Below are 18,935 nucleotides of genomic sequence, written 5' to 3' on the forward strand. Positions count from 1 at the left end.
CATCATCACCCGAATATTTTTTTCCGGACACGGTTTTCCTTTTATAGGTCATATCCCACTCTGTATTAATGTCATTGCCCAATACATAAATTCGTAATTAAAATAATTACTTAATTTATGAGTCAAGGCATGTGCATTAAGACAAGTGGCCAATCACTAATCCGGATTAAGAAATTAAACATTAATAACATCATAGAATCTTAGTTATTATTGTCAGAATTAAAGAAACAATTATTCGACTATTTGATCCCGTTCAATATAACAAAGTATATAAGTATATTCAATAGTCAAGATAAAACTATTTCCAAATAATATTCGTCCGTTCCAGTGGTTTGGGTCTAACACACCTCGACTGTGAACCTTATTATATTATAAGAAGGAGTCTGACACTCGAAGCTTCTGCTAATCCCATTTGATACTAGATTGCCTACAATATATAATATACAGACAAGGTGAAAACATGCAGTTAAGATTCTCAAATAATTGTTATATACGGTCAAACGAATATTGCAGTATAACCCTAACAGGTCTCTGGTGAACATGATGTTGAGCCCCGGACATCGAAGAGGCAATACAGGATAAAGGATGCAATCTTTGGCAAAAGGCAATGATTCTGAGATGGAATCAATGTATTCGAAGCAGGTCTGGGAGCTCGTGGAACCACCCAAGGTGTAAAACCTATTGGATGTAAGTGGTCTACAAGAAAAAGAGGGGATCAGACAAAAGGTGAAAGCCGGGAAAGCAAGACTGTCGAAAGGGTCAACTCAGAAGAAGGTAGCGATTGAATGAGGAAACCTTTTCGCGCAGTAGCATGCTTAAGTCAATCCGTATTCTTTAGCTATAGAGCTCATCTCGATTATGAGTTTTGGCAAATGATGTCAGACAGCTTTCCTTAAGGGGAAATCTTGAGGAAACCTCTATATGCAGCAACCAGAGGGATGCCATATAAGAAGGCCAGAGCATCTTGTAGTAAGCTGAAGAGTCATTTAATGGACTTAACAAGCTTCTAGGTATTGGAAACATTCCGCTTTGATCAGGCAGTCCGTCATATGGATTTAGCAATGACAAGCGAAGCATGCGTGGAAAGAGATGTGAGGGAAATGCAGTGGTTTTGTTCTAGTGCTTTATGTTGATGACATTTTACTCATTGGAAACAATGTAAGATGTTTGTCTTCATAAAGGCAATGGGGCTGTTCAAACAATTGAAAGGAGGACTTAAGTGAAGCAGCATACATCCTGGGAGTCAAACTTATAAGGGACGAAAGAAAAGGATGTTGGCTTTATCTCAGGAGGCCCTATATAGATGACGTATTAAGAGCTCGTTTTAACATGCAGGACTCCAAAAGGGTAATTTACCCTTCAGACATGGAGTTACTCTCTATCAAAGAGGCATGTCCTTCGATCACCTAAGGAGATAGAGAACATGAAAGGAAGTTCCTTATATGCTTCGGATGTGGGAGCCTAGAATGTAATGCAATGTTATGTACGAAGCCTGATATCTGCTTTGGCCGTGGGCAATGGTTTAGCAGATACCAGGCAAAACCCAGGACAAAGAACATTGGAGTGCTGTAAAAGCAATACTCAAGTACCTGCGAAGGACTAAGGATAGATGCTGGTTTACAGTCCTCTGATTTAGTGCCTCTGGATAAAGTACTGATTCGGAGTTCCAGACAGATAAGGATAAGAGAAATCCCCTCAGATGTGTTTTTTTACTTTGGGAGGTGGAGCCAGTAAATATGGAGGATTGTGAAGCAGAAATGCATCGCGACTCAACCATGGAAGCCGAATATTGGCAGCCTCGGAGGCAGCCAAGAGGCTATATGGTTCCGAACGTCCCTGCGGGATTTTTGATGGGGTTCCTAAGCGGCCACAACAGCAAATCACGATTTATTGTGATAACACTGTGCTGTGCGATACCAAGGAACACGGGCCCCATAAGGCACGAAACACTAGAGCGTAATATCACGCTCATACGAAGGTCGTTAAGCGAGGAGATTAGCACTGTGGCGGATATAGCATCAAAGGATACCGGGCAGATCCGTCACGCAGAGCGTACCAGCTAAGGCGTTTCATTTCAGGAGCACGTGGAAGCGGATAGGAGTCAGATACTTTGTCACATAGTTATATATAGTTGGTAGTGGATGCTTGTAATAGACACTGATATACTCAAAGAAGATCTTGAGTATAAGTGGGAGATTGTTAGGTTATACTGATATTCGTTGAAGTATTAACAATTATTTGAGAACTTCAATGCATGTTTTCACATTGTTCTGTATATTATATATTGGAGACAATCGATAATCAATGGGATAGCAGAAGGATTAGATTGTCAGAGCTCCCTTATATAATAGAATAAGGTTCACAGTCCGAGGTGGTGTTAGACAACCACTGGAATGGCGGAAGTATTATTGGAAATAGTTTTTATCTTGACTATTGAATAATTACTTAGTACCTTGGTGTATATTGAATGGGATAAAAATAGTAGAATATTGTCTCCTTTAATTCTGACTGATAAGAACTAAGATTGCCTATGATGTTATTAATGCTTAAGTTCGTAATATCCGGATATAGTGATTACACTTGTATTTAATGCACAGCCTTGACTCATAAATTAAGTAATTTATTTTAAATTACGAATTTATGTATTGGGCAATGACATTATAATACAGAGTGGGATATGACGATAAATGGAAACCGTGTCCGAAAAATTATGCGGTGATGATGTCCGCTTGAAAGCTCATATAAAGATAATTATGCTTTAAGTCCCTGCAGGCAGATTTTGTTCTTGCATAATTAGAGAGGTTGAGTGGAATGATCAAGAAAAAGATATTAATGAACTTAAATTGTCAGAAATTAATTTACTTCCTGGCCATGCGATCTCTTCAACATGGGGACTTTATAAGCCATTCACCTCTGGGAGCCGAATTACAATAATTAATTGACGGATTAGGCACGGTCGTGCACATATTAGTTCGTTAGTGGCTAGAATTAATATGTAATGACATTGGGGCCTGGCTCGGGAATGTCATTAGAAGGCCTGACCTAATGATCCATGATCCTGCTGTAAGCTTTATATTCTCGTTCCTCCTAAAGCTGAAAGACACACCAAAAGAAATTAATCCTAATGCAGAGAGAGGCAAACGTTTTTTCTCAAGGAACAGCTAGGGTTTTGGTTTGTTCGGAGCTTTAAAGAGAGGCACACCTTGGGAGATCGAAGCCACACGTCGTCCAGGAGAAATCAAGGATTATAGTAGAAGACGTGGATTTGAATCCGCTTGCGCCTTAGCGATTAAGTTTTAATATTCTGTTCGAACTTTTGATAAGTACATAAAACGCAGGCCAAGATCCGATTGTTCCACACAAACACCAAAAATAAGCTGCAAGTTGTTTTCACCCCCCAACTTCAAACGATCCTGGAATGAATCACAATTGTTTCCAACTTCAATCTAGTCGATAATGAAGCGAAAAATTATTTTTTTGTGCACAAACGAGTCAAGAATGAAACTAAAAATTGTCCAATTTCAAAACAACCGAAAATGAAGCTCCAAGTAATTTTCAGTTTCAAACGAGTCTAGAATGAAGCTACAAAGTTGTTTTCCTCAAACTTCAATCTCGTCAATAATAAAGCTACAAGTTGTTTTAAGCGTCAAACGAGTCAAGATTGAAACTAAAAAAGTTGATTCCAATTTCATTCAAAAAACACAACCGAAAATGAAGCTACAAGTAATTTCAGTTTCAAAACGAGTCCTAGAATGAAGCTAACAAGTTGTTTTTCCAACTTCAATTAATCTCGTCAATAATAAGCTACAAGTTGTTTTAAAAAGCTCAAAAGAGTCAAGATTGAAACTACAAGTTGATTCCAATTTCAAAAAAACCGAAAAGAACTACAAGTTGTTTGCAACTTCAAACGAGTCTGGAATGAAGCTACAAAGTGGTTTTCCAACTTCAATCTGTCAATCAGAAAGCTACAAGTTGGTTTTCAAGCTTCAAACGAGTCAAAAATGAACTACAGTTAATTCAATTTAAACAACCGAAAATGAAAGCACAAGTAATTTCAGTTTTCAACGATCTGGAATGAAGCTACAAGTTTGTTTCCAACTGCAATCTAGTCAATAAAAAGCTACAAGTTGTTTTCAAGCTCAAAACGAGTCAAGAATGAAAACTACAATTAATTCCATTTCAAACAACCGAAAAATGAAGCTACAAGTTGTTTTTCAACTTCAACGAGTATGGAAGGAATCGACAGTTGTTTGTTCCAAACTTAATCTAGTCGATAATGAAGCTAAAAATTGTTTTCCCGTGCACAAACGAGTCAAGAATAAACTACAAGTTGAGTCCAATTGCAAACAACCGAAATGAAGATACAAGTTGTTTTCACTTCAAACGAGTATGGAATGAATCTACAAGTGTGTTTCCAACTTCAATCTAGTCGATAATGAAGCTAAAAATTGTTTCCGTGCAAAACGAGTCAAGAATGAAACCAAGTTGATCCAATTTCCAAACACAAAAATGAAACGATAAATTGTTTTCCACTTCAAATGAAGTCTGGATTAAGCTGCAAGTTGTTTTCCAACTTTCAATCTAGTCAGAATGAAGCTCCAAGTGGTTTAGTCACTTAGACGAATCAAAAATAATACTACAATTTGATTCCAATTTTAAACAACCAAAAAAAGAAGCTACAAGTTGTTTTTCAATTCAAACGAGTTGGAATTAAACTACAACTTGTGTCCAACTTCAATCTAGTCAATAATGAGCTTTAACGAGTGTTTTCGGACGCAAACGGTCAGAATGAAAGTAACAAGTTGATTTCAAAGGTTCAACAACAAAAATGAAGCTATCAAGTTCTCTTTCCAACTTCCATCTGTCAATATGAAAGCTAAAATTGTTTCCGTGCACAAACGAGGTCCAAGATGAAACTACAGTTGATTCAATTTCAAAACAACCAAAAATGAAACTACAGTTGTTTTCATCACTTCAAATGAGTCCTGGAATGAAGGTGCAAGTTGTTTTCCAACTTCAATCTAGTCCAATAATAAGCTCCAGTGGTTTTACAAGCTCAAAACGAATCAAAATAAGAGTACAATTGTGGATGTCAATTTCAAACAATCAAAATGAAGCTAGCAAGTTATTTTGCAACTCTTCAAACGAGTCTGGAAATGAATCAACAAGTTGTTTCCACTCAATCTGTCTATAATGAAGGCTAAAAATTTTTCTGTGCACAAACGAGTCAAGAATGAACTACAGAGTTGATTCCAATTTCAACACCAAAAATGAAACTACAATTGTTTCAACTTCAATGAGTCTGGATTAGCGTGCAAGTTGTTTCCAACTCAATCTAGTCATAATGAAGCTCCAAGTGGTTTACAAGCTCAGACGAAATCAAATAATACGACAATTTGATTCACCAATTTCAACAACCAAAAAAGACTCAAGTTTGGTTTTCAATCAATTTCAAAGAGTTTGGAAATCTAACTAAACTTTTCCAACTTCAATCTAGTCAATAATGAAGCTACAAGTTGTTTTCCAGGCTCAAACGAGTCAAGAATGAAAGTACAAGTGGATTCAAATTTCAAAACCAAAAAATGAAGCTACAGTTCCTTTCCACTTCATCTAGTCAATAAGAAGGCCTAAAATTGTTTCCGTGGCACAAACGAGTCAAGAATGAAACACAAGTTGAATTCCATTTCAAACAACCAAAAGAAACGACAAGTTGTTTTCAACTTCAAATGAGTCTGGAATTAAGCTGCAAGTTGTTTCCAACTTCAATCTAGTCAATAAGGAAGCTCAAAGTGGTTGACAAGCTCAAACGAATCAAAATAATAGTACATTTGTTTCCAAGTTCAAACAACCAAAATGAAGCTACAAGTTGTTTGTCATTGCCAACTTTCAAACGAGTCTGGAATAATCATCAAGTGTTTCCAACTTCAATCTAGTCGATAATGAAGATAAAATTATTTCCGTGCACAAACGAGTCAAGATGAAACGTACAAAAAGTTGAGTTCCAATTTCAAACAACCAGAAAATGAAACTACAAATTGTTTTCATTCAACTTCAAATGAGTCGGGAATTAAGCTGCAAGTTGTTTCCAACTTCAATCTGTCAATAATGAAGCTCCAAGTGGTTTACAAGCTCAGACGAATCAAAAATAATACTACAATTTGAATTCCAAGTTCAACAACCAAATAGAAGCTACAAAGTTGTTTGAAAATTCAAACGAGTTTGGAAATAACTAACAACTTGTTCCAACTCAAGCTAGTCAATATGAAGCTACAGTTGTTTTCGGGCTCAAACGAGTAAAGATGAAAGGACAGTTGTTTCAAATTCAAAGACCCAAAAATGAAGCATAAGTTCTTCCAACTTCATCTAGTCATAATGAAGCTAAAAATTATATTCCGTGCACAAACGAGTCAAGATGAAAACTACAAGTTGAGTTTCCAATTTTCACACCAAAAATGAAACTACAAGTTGTTTTTTCAACTTCAAAGTGGTCTGGAATTAAGCTGCAGTTGTTTCCAACTTTCAATCTAGTCCATAAGGAAGCTCCAAGTGGTTTACAAGCTCAAAAGATTCAAAATAATAGGACAATTGATTCCAATTTCAAACAATCAAAAATGAGCTACAAGTTGTTTTCAACTTCAACAAATGAACGAGTCTGGAATGAATCAACAGTTTGTTTCCAACGTTCAAGCTACTAGTCGATATGAAGCTAAAAATTATTTTCTGTGCACAAACGAGTCAAGAATGAAACTATCAAGTTGATTCAATGTCAAACAACCAAAAATGAAACTACAATTGTTTTCCAACTTCAAATGATCTGGAATTAAGCTGCAAGTTGTTTCCAACGTATCGAGTCAATAATGAGCTCCAAGGTGTTACAAGCTCAGACGAATCAAAAATAAACTACAATTTGATTCCAATTGGATTCCAATTTCCAAACAACCAAAAAAGAAGCTACAAGTTTGTTTTCAATTTCAAACGAGTTTGGATTAACTACAACTTGTTCCAACTTCATCTGTCAAGTAATGGAAGCTACAAGTTTGTTTTTCAGGCTCAAACGAGTCAGAAGGAAGTACAGTTATTCAAATTTCAAACAACCAAAATGAAGCTACAAGTTCCTTTCCAACATTCAATCTAGTCCAATAATGAACTAAAATTGTTTCCGTTGCACAACAAGTCAAGAATGAAACTACAATTTGATTCCAATGTCCCAAACAACCAAAAATGAAACTAACAAGTTGTTTTTCAACTTCAAATGAGTCTGGAATTAAGCTGCAAGTTGTGTCCAAGTCAATCTAGTCAATAAGAAGCGCAAGTGCTTTACACAAGCTCAAACGAATCAAAATAATAGTACAATTTGATTCCAATTTCACAACACAACCAAAAATGAAGGCTAAAGTTGTTTTCAACTCTATCAAACGAGTCCTGGAAAATCAACAAGTTTTTTCAACGTCATCTAGTCTATAATGAAGCTAAAATGATTTTTCCGTGCACAAACGAGTCAAGAAGGAAACTACAAGTGAGTCATTTCAAACAAACCAAAATAAACTACAAATTGTGTTTCAACTCAAATGAGGCTTGAATAAGCTGCAAGTTGTTTCCAACTTCAATCTAGTCATAATGAGCTCCAAAGTGTTACAAAGGCTCATACGAATCAAAATAATACTACAATTTGATTCCAATTTCAAACAACCAAAATAGAAGCTACAAGTTGTTGTAAATTTCAACGAGTTTGGAAATAAACTACAACTTGTTTCCAACTTCAATCTAGTCATAATGAAGCTACAAGTTGTTCTCGGGCTCAACGAGTCAAGAATGAAAGACAAGTTGATTCAAATTTCAAACAACCAAAAATGAAGCTACAAGTTATTTCCACTTCATCAGTCAATAATGAGCTAAAATTATTTCCGGCACAAAAAACGAGTCAGAAGGAAACTAACAAGTTGAGTCCAATTTCAACAACCAAAAATGAATACTCAAGTTGTTTTCAAACTTCAATGAGTTCTGGAATACGCAAACTTGTTTCCAACTTGTCAATCAGTCATAAATGGAAGCTAAACAAGTGATTTTTGGCACCAAACGAATCAAGAATAAAAGTACAAGTGATTCATTTTCACAAACAAACCGAAATGAAGCTACAAGTTGTTTCAGGTTTCAACGAGGTCTAGGAATGAACTAACAAGTTGTTTCCAATTCAATCTAGTTCAGAATAAAGCTTAAATTTACTTGTCTCCAAACGGTCACATGATAGAAAACTACAATGTGATTCCAATTCACACAACCACAAATGAAGACTACAAATTAGTTTTCAACTTCAAGAGCTGAATGAAAGCTCAAGTTGTTTCCAACTTCATCAGTCATATGCTTCCGTGCAATGACGAATAAAAAAAACTACAAGTTTGTATCCATTTCAAACTAACATCAAGATTAGAACTACAAGGTTGTTCCAAATTTCAAACAACCGAAAATAAGCCTACAACTGTGTGTTTTCAACTTTTTTCAAACGGTTTCGAATAATGGAAGCCTACAAGTTTGTTTCGCTTCCAACTAGTCAATCACTAAAGTACAATTGTCAAGTCAACGATCAAACATGAACTCAATAATTCCAATTAACACAAAATAGCAGCTAAGCACAAGTAAAATTCGTTCACGAGGTCTGAATGAATCAGTCCAACTATCAATCTAGTAATAAAGTACGAAATTGTTTTTTCAGCGTGCACAAACGGGTAAGAATGAAACTACAAGTATGAGTCCAATTTCAAACACCGAAAATGAAGACTACAAGTTGTTTTTCAACGTCAATGAGTATGGAATGCCTCTGCAAGTTGTTTCCAACGTCAATCTAGTCGATAAGGAAGCTATCAAGTGGTTTACGAGCTCAAACGATAGCAATAATACAAGTTGATTCCAATTGTCAAACAACCGAAAATGAGCTACACGTTGGTTTTCAACTTCAAAAACGAGTCTGGATGAATCTCACAATTGTGTCCAACTTCAATCTAGTCGATAGAAGCTAAAAATGTTTTCCGTGCACAAACGAGTGTCAAGAATGAATACCAAGTGATTCCAATGCAACAACCAAAAATGAAACTATCAATGTTTCTCAATCAATGAGTCTGGAATTAGCTGCCAGTTGTTTCCAACTGCAGTCTAGCAATAAGGATAGCGCACGTGGTTTACAGCTCAGTACGAATCAAAAAATCGCTCAATTGATCCATTTCAACAACCCAAAAAAGAGCTACAAGTTGTTTTCATTTCAAACGACGTTGGAATTAAAACTAACTGTTTCCAACTTCAATCTAGTCAATAATGAACTACGAAGGTTGGTTTCCAAGGCTCAACGATCAAGACATGAAAGTAGCAAGTTGATTCAATTCTTCAAACAACCAAAAAATGAAGCTACAATTCTTTCCAACTTCAATCTAGCATAAGAGAGCTAAAAAATTGTTTCCGTGCACAACGAGTCAGAATTGAAACTACAAGTTGATTCCAATTTCAAACAACCAAAAATGAAAACTACAAGTTGTTTTTCACTTCAACTAGAGTCTGGTGAATAAGCGCAAGTTGTTTCCAACTTCCAATCTAGTCATAATGAAGCTCCAATGGTTTACAAGCTCAACGAATCAAAAATAATAGTACAATTTGCATTCCATATTGCAACAATCAAAAGAAGCTACAAGTTGTTTTTCACACTTCAAAACGAGTCTGGATGAATCAAACAGTTGTTTCCCAACTTCAATCTAGTCAGATAATGCACAACTACAAAATTAATTAATCCGTGCACAAACGAGTCAAGAATGAAACTACAAGTTTGATTCGCAATTTCAAAACAACCAAAATGAAATACAAATTGTTTTCAACTTCAAATGAGTCTGGAATTAAGCTGCAGTTGTTTCGCAACTTCAATCTAGTCAATAATGGAAAGCTCCAAGTGGCTACAAGCTTAGACGAAGCAAACATAATACACCAATGGTTGATTCCAATTTCAAACAACCACAAAAAGAAGCTACAACGTTGTGTTAATTTCAAACCAGTTGGAATTAAACTACACTTTTTCCAACTTCATCTAGTCAATAATGGAAGCTACAAAGTTGTTTTCACAGGCTCCAAACGAGTCAAGAATGGAAAGTCAAGTTGATTCAAATTCAAACAACCAAAAATGAAGACTACAAAGTTCTTTCCAACTTCAATCTATCAATAATGAAGCTAAACATTGTTCCGTGCACAAAACGAGTCGAAGATGAAACTACAAGTTGATGTCTTTCAAACAACCAATAAATGAACTACAAGTTGTTTTCAACTCAAATGAGTCGGAGATAAGCTGCAAGTTGTTTCCAACTTCAATCTATTGTCATAATGAAGCTCCAAGTGGTTTACAAGCTCAAACGAATCCAAAACTCAAAGTACATTGTGGATTCAATTTCAACAAAAAAAATGAAGCTACAAGTGGTTTCAAACTCAACACGAGTCTGAAATTAATCATCAAGTGTTTCCAACTTCAATCTAGTCATAATGAGCTAAAAAATTATTCCGTGCACAAACGAGTCAAGATGAACTACAGTTGATTTCCAATTTCAAACAACAAAATGAAACTACAAATTGGTTTCCAACTTCAAAGAGCTGGAATAAGCTGCAAGTCTGTTTTCCAACTTCAATCTAGTCCAATAATGAAGCTCCAAGTGGTTTACAAGCTCAGACGATATCACAAAATAATACGAACAATTTGGATCCAGTTCAAACAACCAAAATAGAAGCTACAAGTTGTTTTAAATGTCAACGAGTTTGGAAATAACTACAACTTGTTTCCAACTTCATCTAGTCAATAATGAAGCTACAAGTTGTTTTCGGGCTCAAACGAGTCAAGAATGAAAGTACAAGTTGATTTCAACATTCAAAAACCAAAATGACGCTAACAAGTTCTTTCCAACTGTCAATCTAGTCATAATGCAAGCTAAAATTATTTCCGTGCACAAACGAGTCAAGAATGAAACTACAGAGTTGATTCCAAATTTCAAACAACCAATAATGAAACTACAAAGTTGTTTCAACTTCAAATGAGTCTGGAATTAAGCTGCACAGTTTGTTCCTCAACTTAATCGAGTCAATAATGAAGCTCCACTTGTGGTATTCAAGCTCAAACGAATCAAAAAATATATAGTACAATTTGATTCCAATTAAACAACACAAATGAAGCTACAAGTTTTTTTTTCAAACTCAACAGTCTGAATGAATCAACAAGTTGTTCCAACTTCAATCTAGTCGATAATGAATGCTAAAAATTATTTCATGTGCACAACGATCAAGAATGAACACACAGTTGATTCCAATTTCAACACAACCAAAAATGAAACTACAAATTTGTTTCAACGTCAAATGAGTCTGGAATTAAGCTTGCAGTTGTTTTCCAACTTCAATCTAGTCAATAATGAAGCTCAAGTGGTTTACAAGCTCAGACGAATCAAAAATACATACTAACAATTTGATTCCAATTTCAAACAACAAAAAGAAGCTACAAGTTGGTTTTTCAATTTCAACGAGTTTGGAATTGAAAACTAACCTGTTCCCCTTCAATCTAGTCAATAATGGAAGTACAAGTTGTGTTTTCAGGCTCAAAACGAGTCAAGATGAAAGTAGCAATTGATTCAAAATTTCATTCAACAACCACAAAAAATTGAAGCTACAACAGTTCTTTCACAACTTCAATTCTGTCAATACAAAGCTTAAAAATTGTTTTCCGTGCACAAACGAGTCAAGACTGGAAACTACAAGTTGATTCAATTTCAAAAACCAAAATGAAAACTACAAGTTTTTTCACTTCAAATGAGTCTGGAATAGCTGCAAGTTGTTTCTCCACTTCAATCTAGTCAATAATGAAGCTCCAAGTGCGTTTACAACTTCAACACGAATCAAAAATAATAGTACAAGTTGATTCCAATTTCAAACAACCAAAAATGAAGCTACACGTTGTTTTCAACTTCCAACGATGTCTGAAAAACAACAGTTGTTTCCAACTTTCAAATTAGTCGATTAATGAAGCTAAAAATATTTCGTGCACAAACGGTCAGAATGAAACTACAAGTTGATTCCATATTTCAAACAACCAAAAATGAAACTACAAATTGGTTTTCAACTCAAATGATCTTGAATTAAGCTGCAAGTTGTTCCACTTCAATCCTAGTCATAATGAAGCTCCAAGTTGGTTTACAAGCTCAGACGTAATCCAAAATAATACTAAATTTGATCCAAGTTCAAAACAAACCAAAATAAGAAGCTACACAGTTGTTTTAAATTTCAACGAGTTGGAAAAAAAACTACAAACTTGTTGCCAACTTCAATCTAGTCAATAATGAAGCTACAAGTCTCTTTTTCGGGCTCAAACGAGTGTCAAGCGAATGAAAAGTACAAGTTGATGTCAAATTCTCAAACAACCAAAATGAAGCTACAAGTTCTTTCCAACTTCAATCTAGTCATAATGAAGCTAAAAAATTTTCCCGTGCCAACGATCAAGATGAAAACTACAAGTTGAATTCCAATTTTCAACAAACACCAAAATGGAACATACAAGTTTGTTTTCACTTCAAATGAGTCTGGAATTAAGCTGCAATTTGTTTCCAACTTCAATCTAGTCAATAATGAAAGCTCACGTGGTTTACAAGCTCAAACGAATCAAAAATAATATACAATTTGATTTCCAATTTCAAACAACAAAAATGCAAGCTACAATTTGTTTTCAACTTCAAACGAGTCTGGAATGAATCACAAGTTGTTCCAACTTCAAAATCTAGTCGATAAATGAAGCTAAAAATTATTTCCGTTGCACAAGGGGGGGGGGGGGGAACGGTCAAGAATGAAACTACAGTGATCCCAATTTCAAAACAACCAACAATGAAAACCACATTGTTTTCAACTTCAAATGAGTCTGGAATAAGCTGCCAAGTTGTTTGCCAACTTCATTAGTCAAGAAGAAAGCTGCGCAAGTGGTTACAAGCTCTGACGAATCAAAAATAAGACTACAATTTGATCCAATTTCAAACAACCAAAATAGAAGCTTACAAAAGTTGTTTTAAATTTCAAACGAGTTTGGAAATAAACTACAACTTGTTTCCAATATCAATCTAGTAATAATGAAGCTACAAGTTGTTTCAGGCCCAAACCGAGTCAAGAATAAAGTACAAGTGATTCAAATTTCAAACAACAAAAAATGAAGCTACACGTTCTTTCCAACTTCAATCTAGTCAATAATGAAGCTAAAAATTATTTCCGGCCACAAACGAGGTCAATAATGAAACTACAAGTTGTTTCCAATTTCATCAACACCAAAAAAGAAACAACAAGTTGTTTTCAACTTCAAATGGTCTGGAATTAGCTGCAAGTTGTTTCCAACTTCAATCTAGTCAATAATGAACTCCAACGTCTTACAAGCCTCAAACGAATCAAATATTAATAGTACAATTTGCGTTCCAATTTCAAAACAACCAAAATGAAGCTACAATGTTGTTTTCAACTCAACTCAAACGAGTCTGGAAGCATTCAACAATTGTTTCCAACTTCATCAGTCGATAATGAAGCTAAAATCTAGTTCCGTGCACAAAACGAGTGCAAGAAGGAAACTATACAAGTTGATGTCCAAATTTCAAACAACCAAAAATGAAACTACAATTGGTTTTCAATTCAATGAGTCTGGAATTAACGCAAGTGTTTCCACTTCCAAAAAACTTCCTAGTCATAATGTAATCCCAAGTGGTTTTACAAGGCCATAGACGAATCAAAAATAATACTTAACAATTTGATCCAATTCAACAACCAAAAAGACGCTACAAGTTGTTTTAAATTTCAACGAGTTTGGGAAATAAACTACAACCGTGTTTCCAACTTCCAATCTGATTTCAATACTGACAGCTACAATTATTGTTTCAGGCTCAAACGAAGTCAGCATGGAAAGTACAAGTTGATGTCAAATTCAACAAACCAAAAATGAAGCTACAAGTCTGTTCCACTTCATCTATCATTAATGAAGCTACAAAATGTATTTCCGTGCACAAACGAGTCAAGAATGAAACTACAAGTTGATTCCAATTTCAAACAACCAAAAATGAAACTACAAAGTGTTGTTTCAACCTCAAATGAGTCTGGAATTAAGCGCAAGTGTGTTCCAACTTCAATCGAGCAATAATAGAAGCTCCAGTGGGTTACCAGCTCAACGAAATCACAAAAAATAGTACATTTGATTCAATTTTCAACACAATTCAAAGAATGAGCTACAAGTTGTTTTCAACTTCAAACGAGTCTGGAATGAATCAACAAGTTGTTTCCAACTTCATCTAGTTCGATAATGAAGCTTAAAATTAAGTTCTGTGCACAAATAAGAAGAGTCAAGAAGAAACTACACGTTGGAGTCCAATTGCAAACAATCCAAAAATGAAACTAACAAGTGTTTTCAACTTCAAATAGTCTGAATAAGCTGCAGTTTTTTCGCAAACTCAATCTAGTCAATAATGAAGCTCCACGTGGCTTCACAGCTCAGCGAATCAAAAATAATACTACAATTTGATTCCAATTTCAAACACACCAAAAAAGAAGCTACAAGTTGTTTTCCAATTTCAAACGAGTTTGATTAAACTACAACGTTGTTTCCAACTTTCAATCTAGTCAATAAGAAGCTACAAGTTGTTTTCAGGCTCAAACGAGTCAAGAATGAAGTACAAGTTGATTCTAAATTTCCAAACAACCAAAAAGTGAAGCTACAAGTTCTTTCCAACTTTCAATCTAGTCAATAAGAAGCTAAAATATTTCCGTGACAAACGAGTCAGAATGACAACTACACGTTGATTCCAATTTCAACAACCAAAAGAAACGACAAGTGTTTTCATTTCACTGTCAAATGATGCTCTGGAATTTAAGACTGCAAGTTGTTTCCAACTTCAATCTAGTCAATAAAGCTCCAAGTTGGTGTTACAAAGCTCAAACAATCAAAAATTCATAGTACAATTTTATTCCAATTTCAAACAAACCAAAATTGAAGTCGACAAGTTGTGTTTCAACATATTCAAACGAGTCTTGGATAACAACAAGTTGTTCCCAACTTCAATCTAGTCGATAATAAGCTACAAATTATTTCCGTGCAACAAACGAGCAGAAGCAACTACAAGTTGAATTCCCATTTTCAAACAACCAAAAATGAAACTTACAAATTGTTTTCAACTTCAAATGGAGTCTATGGAAATTAAAGCTGCAAGTTGTTTCCAACTTCAATCTAGTCAAATAATTGCGCCCTCCAGTTGTTTACAAGCTCAGACGATCAAAAATAATACTACAATTTGATTCCAATTTCAAACAAACCAAATAGAAGCTACAAGTGTTTTAAAATTTCAAACGGTTTGGGAAATAAACTACAACTTGTTTCCAACTTCATTATGTCAATAATGAAGCTACAAGTTGTTTTCGGGCCAAACGATGTCAAGAATGAAAGTACAAGTTGATTCAAATGTTCAAACAAACCAAAAATTGAAGGCTACAAGTTCTTTTCCAAACTTCATCTAGAAATAATGAAGCAAATTATTTCCGTGCACAACGACGTCAAGAATGAACTACAGTTTGATTCCAATTTCAAAACACCAAAAATGAAACTACAAGTTTGTTTTCAACTTCCAAATGAGTCTGGATAAATTAAGCTGCTCAATTGTTTCCAACTTCAAATCTAGTCCAATTAATGAAGCTCCAAGTGGTTTACAAGCTCAAACGAATCAAAAGATAATAGTCAATTTATTCCAATTTCAAACAACCAAAAAATGAAGAGCGCTACAGTTGTTTTCAACTTCAAACGAGTTCTGGTGAATGAAGCAACAAGTTGTTTCCACTTCATTCGAGTCGATAATGATAGCTAAAACTTATTTCTGTGCACAAACGACAACTTGTAGCTTCATTTATTGACTAGATTGAAGTTGGAAACAACTTGCAGCTTAATTCCACCAGACTCATTTGAAGTTGAAAACACTTATAGTTTCATTTTTGGTTGTTTGAAATTGGAATCAACTTGTAGTTTCATTCTTGACTCGTTGAGCTTGAAAATCAATTTGTAGCTTTATTATTGACTAGATTGAAGATGGAAACAACTTGTAGCTTCATTCCAGACTCCGGGTTGAAGTTGAAAACAACTTGTAGTTTCATTTTTGGTTGTTTGAAATTGGAATCACTTGTAGTTTTCTTTCGTTGACTCGTTTGAGCTTGAAAAACAACTTGTAGCTTATTATTGACTAGATTGAAGTTGGAAACAACTTGTAGCTTCATTCCAGACTCGTTTGAAACTTAAAATTACATGTAGCTTCATTTTCGGTTGTTTGAAATTGGAATCAACTTGTAGTTTCATTCTTGACTCGTTTGAGCTTGAAATCAACTTGTAGCTTTTATTGACTAGATTGAAGTTGGAAACAACTTGTAGCGTCATTCCAGACTCGTTTGAAGTTGAAACAACTTGTAGCTTCATTTTTGGTTGTTTGAAATTGGAATCAATTGTAGTTTATTCTTGACTCGTTTGAGCTTGAAATCAATTTGTAGCTTTATTATTGACTAGATTGAAGTTGGAAACAACTTGCAGCTTCATTCCAGACTCGTTTGAAGTTGAAAACAACTTGTAGTTTCATTTTTTGGTTGTTTGAAATTGGAATCAACTTGTAGTTTCATTCTTGACTCGTTTGAGCTTGAAATCAACTTGTAGCTTTATTATGACTAGATTGAAGTTGGAAAACTTGTAGCTTCATTCCAGACTCGTTTGAAGTTAAAACAACTTGTAGTTTTCATTTTTGGTTGTTTGAAATTGGAATCAACTTGTAGTTTCATTCTTGACTCGTTTGAGCTTGAAAACAACTTGTAGCTTTATTATTGACTAGATTGAAGTTGGAAACAACTTGGAGCTTCATTCCAGACTCGTTTGAAGTTGAAAATTACTTGTAGCTTCATTTTCGGTTGTTGAAATTGAAATCAACTTGTAGTTTCATCTTGACTCGTTTGTGCACGAAACAATTTTTAGCTCAATTATTAATGACTAGATTGAAGTTGGAAACAACTTTGTAGCTTCATTTTTGGTTGTTTGAAATTGAATCAACTTGTAGTTTTATTCTTGACTCGTTTGAGCCCGAAAACAACTTTAGCTTCATTATTGACTAGATTGAAGTTGGAAACAACTGTAGTTTAATTCCAAACTCGTTTGAAATTGAAAACAACTTGTAGCTTCATTTTTGGTTGTTTGAAATTGGAATCAAATTGTAGTTTTATTTTTGAATTTTTTGAGCTGTAAACCACTTGGAGCTTCATTATTGACTAGATTGAAGTTGGAAACAACTTGGGCTTAATTCCAGACTCGTTTGAAGTTGAAAACAACTTGTAGTTTCATTTTGGTTGTTTGAAATTGGAATCAACTTGTAGTTTCATTCTTGACTCGTTTGAGCTTGAAATCAACTTGTAGCTTTATTATTGACTAGATTGAAGTTGGAAACAACTTGTAGCTTCATTCCAACTCGTTTGAAGTTGAAAACAACTTGTAGTTTCATTTTTTGGTTGTTTGAAATTGGAATCAACTTGTAGTTTCATTCTTGACTCGTTTGAGCTTGAAATCAACTTGTAGCTTTATTATTGACTAGATTGAAGTTGGAAACAACTTGTAGCTTCATTCCAGACTCGTTTGAAGTGAAAACAACTTGTAGGTTCATTTTGGTTGTTTGAAATTGGAATCAACTTGTAGTTTCATTCTTGACTCGTTGGAGCTTGAAAACAACTTGTAGCTTTATTATTGACTAGATTGAAGTTGGAAACAACTTGTAGCTTCATTCCAGACTCGTTTGAAACTGAAATTACTTGTAGCTTCATTTTCGGTTGTTTGAAATTGGAATCAACTTGTAGTTTCATTCTTGACTCGTTTCTCTGCCGAACAATTTTTAGCTTCATTATTGACTAGATTGAAGTTGGAAACAAGTTGTAGCTCTCATTCCAGACTCGTTTGAAGTTGAAAACAACTTGTAGCTTCATCTTTTGGTTGTGAAATTGGAATCAACTTGTAGTTTTTTTTGATTCGTTTGAGCTTGTAAACAACTTGTAGCTTCTTATTGATAAACTCCAGACTCTTTGAAGTTGAAACAACTTGTAGTTTCATTTTTGGTTGTTTGAAATTGGAATCAACTTGTAGTTTCATTCTTGACTCGTTTGAGCTTGAAATCAACTTGTAGCTTATTATTGACTAGATTGAAGTTGGAAACAACTTGTAGCTTCATTCCAGACTCGTTTGAAGTTGAAAACAACTTGTAGTTCATTTTTGGTTGTTTGAAATTGGAATCAACTTGTAGTTTCATTCTTGACTCGTTTGAGCTTGAAACAACTTGTAGCTTTATTATTGACTAGATTGAAGTTGGAAACAACTTGTAGCTTCATTCCAGACTCGTTTGAAGTTGAAAATACTTGTAGCTTCATTTTCGGTTGTTTGAAATTGGAATCAACTTGTAGTTTCATTCTTGACTCGTTTGAGCTTGAAATCAACTTGTAGCTTTATTATTGACTAGATTGAAGTTGGAAACAACTTGTAGCTTCATTCCAGACTCGTTTGAAGTTGAAAACAACTTGTAGTTTCATTTTTGGTTGTTTGAAATTGGAATCAACTTGTAGTTTCATTCTTGACTCGTTTGAGCTTGAAATCAACTTTTAGCTTTATTATTGACTAGATTGAAGTTGGAAACAACTTGTAGCTTCATTCCAGACTCGTTTGAAACTAAAAATTACTTGTAGCTTCATTTTCGGTTGTTTTGAAATTGAAATCAACTTGTAGTTTCATTCTTGACTCGTTGTGCACGGAAACAATTTTTAGCTTCATTATTGACTAGATTGAAGTTGGAAACAACTTGTAGCTTCATTTTTGGTTGTTTGAAATTGAATCAACTTGTAGTTCATTCTTG

The sequence above is a fragment of the Daucus carota genome, chromosome 1 (genome assembly GCF_001625215.2).
Source record: "Daucus carota subsp. sativus chromosome 1, DH1 v3.0, whole genome shotgun sequence".
In the NCBI taxonomy this organism is placed as follows: domain Eukaryota; kingdom Viridiplantae; phylum Streptophyta; class Magnoliopsida; order Apiales; family Apiaceae; genus Daucus; species Daucus carota.